Source organism: Rutidosis leptorrhynchoides, chromosome 3 (assembly GCF_046630445.1).
Source record: "Rutidosis leptorrhynchoides isolate AG116_Rl617_1_P2 chromosome 3, CSIRO_AGI_Rlap_v1, whole genome shotgun sequence".
In the NCBI taxonomy this organism is placed as follows: domain Eukaryota; kingdom Viridiplantae; phylum Streptophyta; class Magnoliopsida; order Asterales; family Asteraceae; genus Rutidosis; species Rutidosis leptorrhynchoides.
In genome coordinates, this window is record NC_092335.1 from 155,477,162 (window position 1) to 155,481,713 (window position 4,552).

Here is a 4,552-nt window from a genome sequence, read left to right on the forward strand (position 1 = left end):
TTCTGAACCAGCTGATGATCAAGATGCTGTGTGTTCCATGATAAGCTCACATGTTCATAACAATAGATGGAAAAAGGAGCATCCTATTGAGCAAGTTATTGGTAATCTGACTAGTGGTGTTAAAACTAGAATACATGCAACCAGCAATTTCTGTATGCATGTAAACTTTGTGTCTACCATTGAGCCCACATGACCTGAAGAAGCACTTAAAGATCCTAGCTAGGTAGGAGCAATGCAAGATGAACTTACTCAGTTTGATAGGAATAAAGTATGGAAATTGGTACCTGAACCAGAAGATAAATCAAAGAAAATCATTGGTACCAAGTGGGTGTTTAAGAACAAGATGGATGAAGATGGGATTGTGATTCGAAACAAAGCTAGATTAGTAGCTCAAGGGTTTCGACAGGAAGAAGAATTGGACTACGGAGAAACGTATGCACCAGTGGCTAGGATGGAAGCTATAAGATTATTCTTGGCATATGCTGCTAAGATGAACTTTAGGGTATTCTAGATGAATGTTAAATCTGCATTTCTCAACGGGAAGCTGCAAGAAGAAGTCTTTGTCAAGCAGCCACCTGGTTTTGTAAGTAGTAAATATTCAGACCATGTCTACAAGTTAGACAAAGCCCTTTATGGCCTTAAACAGGCTCCAAGAGCATGGTATGAGACACTTCTTGTGTATCTCACTGGTTTAGGTTTTAAAGTTGGAACAATTGATACAACTCTGTTCTCAAAAGAGATAGATGGTGATCTCTTGCTGGTACAGATATATGTGGATGATATTATTTATGGTTCTAAAAATGAAACACATTGTCAAGATTTTTCAAAACTTATGTCAAAGACATATGAAATGAGTTTACAAAGAGATCTTCAGTACTTTCTTGGACTGCAGATTAAACAACTTGATGATGGAATTTTTATAAGTCAAGATAAATATATCAAAGATATGTTAAAGAAATTTGGTCTGACCTGTTTAAAAGATATAGGGACTCCAATGGCAGCATCCATAAAAACAGATGCTGATTCCAATGGTGAACCAGTCAATATCACTGAATATAGAGGTATGATTGGATCCCTACTTTATCTCACAGCCAACATACCAGATATTATGTTTGCCACATGCCTCTGTGCCAGATATCAAGCTGATCTTAAAGAGTCACACTTGCTAGCAGTAAAAAGGATATTTAGGTATCTGAAAGGTACTGCTAAACGTGGTCTTTGGTATCACAAAGACCAGGATTTTGAGCTAATTGGGTATTCAGATGCTGACTTTGCAGGGTGTAAGATAGACAGGAAAAGTACTACTGGTGGTTGCCAGTTACTGGGTGATAAGCTAGTCAGCTGGATGAGCAAAAGCAAAATACTGTGTCCACATCTAGTGCTGAGGCATAATATGTTTCTGCTAGTAGTTGTACTGCTCAAGTACTATGGATGCAAAGCCAGCTGAAGGACTATGGTGTTCATGTTACAAAAACTCCAATCTACTGTGACAACACCAGTATAATTGCTATTACCAACAATCCTGTGATGCACTCGAGAACAAAGCATATTGACGTTCGATATCATTTCATAAGGGATCATGTTCAAAAAGGAGATGTGGAGCTACACTTTATTTTAACAGACCAGCAGTTAGCAGATCTCTTCACAAAGCCCTTAGATGAGAAATGTTTTAACTATCTCATCTCTGAGCTGGGTATGCTTGAACTCTAAAATAAAAGACAATTTTGTTGGTGTGCTGGTTCTACAATATGTAGGGCAAACCAGTAAGTCACATATTTCTTACTTATTGCCTACATGTCAAACAATCAGCACAACAAGGTCTTCTATATCATGGTTATTCAATGTCAAAATGAAATAATAAATAGCTCACAACATTTAATGATACCTTAAAACAACAACTCATTTACTCCCAATGATTTAAAATTAAATTCATGACATATTAAATGTAACAAAGAATTTTTGTATTTAATACAAATTTTATTTTCTGGTCTTTAACTTCATTTTTTCAATTTAAACCTGCTGCATTTAATGCTTAATAGGAGGTACGAGTGTTTAAGTCGATTATACGTCATGTCAACAGTCTGTGTCCCCTCGAAAACATGCCAGTCTGTCACATCTGCCCACGCGCCTGCAGATGATAGTTGCCACTTTCTCTCTCCTGCACTTTTTCCACTAATCCGAAAGGTTAAATAAGGCGATCCATTTCACATAATAACCTTTGGTTATTAACTCTTTGATTTACCTTTCAAATACACACTCTTCTCTCTAAAATCCCAAATCTTCAAATCTTTCATACAATCATCTTCAACAATTCATCAATGGCAGAACAACACCAATCACCTCCTATTGAGAACCAGCCAGAAGAACAATAACAGCAACAACAATTGGTGGAACCACAATAACTAGAACAACAACCACAAACCGTCATAGAGGAACAAGTTGTATAGGGTCCTCTGTTCAACCTGTACCCCAACCTTGTTAGGGCTGCAAATGCTCCAGAATACATAACCATTCGCCTATGGAGAGGCAATGCTGCTCATGCCCTGTCCATTCCCAAATCCAAAGCCAACATGGGCTATAAAACGTTAATCGATTATATACGGCAATCACCTCTGGATCGAGCAATTACAGGTGTACCTTCACATCTTTATCCAGCCTGCTTGGCCAGATTCTGGTATACTGCCACCATTAGCTCTGGCTCAATCACCGTTGATGCCATCTGACGAGCTCTTCATCTGCCAAGTGGACCATTTGTTAATACCAGTGATGAGTTTAGAAGGGAGGTACTGGAAATTATAGGGTTCAATCGACCAGTGGCTCATACGCCCTTAAGGAAGCATATGCCACCTCTATGGTATTACTTCTTTGGATTACTGACTCAGTGCATCAGCCAGAAGTCAGGGAGTTTTGACCAGTGCTCAGATTTTGAGCTAAAGAGTGGTCACGGGTTGCTGTTTAACCATAATATCGATTATGCCGGTGAAATTTACTTAAGGCTAAGGGAAATGGTGTTTGCACCCAAACGAACACACCTAATCCCCTTTCCAAGGTTCTTGAGCCTTGTTTTCAAAAATGAGCTGGGTGAAGCTTACCAGCAGATTGCTGATGAATCATTTGATCTGCCTCTGAAACAAGGGGGAATGCCAAAAGATGATCCTGCTACTCCATATACTGGTTTAACACCAGGCATGCTCGAGTATCTTGTTGCTCGGGGTGGAGTTCACCAAACGACTGCCTCTGGTGTTGCACCAGCTGAGGGGGAGGGACCTCAGTGTAAGCCAGCTGTGAAAAGGAAGAAGCCAGCTACCTCAACTAGTACAGCCACCGTCTCACATACTGGTAAAGCAGTAGTTGTATTAGAATCTAGTGCGCTCTGATAATAAAGAACATCCCTAGTCTTATATACTGACTACCCAATTCTAGTATTGGAATCCGTTGCTTATCTATTTCTTGGTAACAGGCAAATCCAAACGAGCTAAAGCTGGCTCCAAGCACACCACAGGAGGGATTACCCCAGTCTCAACTGCTGCTTCTGAAAAAAAAGCTGCTATGGAACCTGGTGCGTCTCTAGACCAAACAGCAGAAATTTCTAACTTAATTAAAAATATCTTCTGCTGACAGTACAACCAGCAAAGAACATAATTGACCCCCAAAGCAGACTTGAACTGGCTCCTCATCATGTTGAACTAGCTCAGGCTACTGTAAAATCCAAATGTTACTTGGATCATGCTAAGAGTCATACTCCTAAATCATTACCAGCCAGAACTCTTACACAATCTGGGTCAACATGTGTTGCCAGTGAGTCAGCAGAGTCACAGCTATACTTACAGACACATAGTTATGTCTCAATCGAAGGGCTAACTAAATCACCAGTCTGTCCTCAGAGACCAACAACAGATGCAATTGTTGAGTCAAATTTATTTGGTTCTACAGTTGTTAACATAAAATGTTCTTTTGTTTCAGTTCTTAGCAGGGTAGATGAACATGCAGAGGGGGAGCAAGAAAAGAATGTTATTATTTCTACTGATGAGCTCTCTGTTTCTAGTACTGGTGTTGGTGCTACTGATTTATCTACTGGTACTGATTCTAGTGTTGTTGCCTCTACTGTTGCTGGCTCTACTGGAGACATTGTGGCTGCTGGTTCCACTGATCTTACTATTAATGAGGAGCTAGCTACTGCTAATATTTCTGCTACTCCTCCTACTGTCTCCGGTATTGCTACTTCAACCACTGATTCTGAAGTGGTTGATGAGATGATAATGGAACCTCCTCCTGTACTTGAAAAGGTTATCGATAATATTGTTAAGGAGGTTCTTGATTTTGATGCTGCTGCCACTACCACTGTTACTCCTCCGACTGTGACTACTACTGAAGTGGTTACTAGTGGTGGCTCAAATCCTGATGATGATTCTTCCTAGCATTCATTTTTTTAGGATGTCGGCTATGTTCCAAAGGAACCTCAAATGGATACTGGTGCTTCTACACCTATTATTCCATCTACTGAGCAGTTATCAGCTACTGTTACTGGTTCTACGGAACCTACTTTGGATGC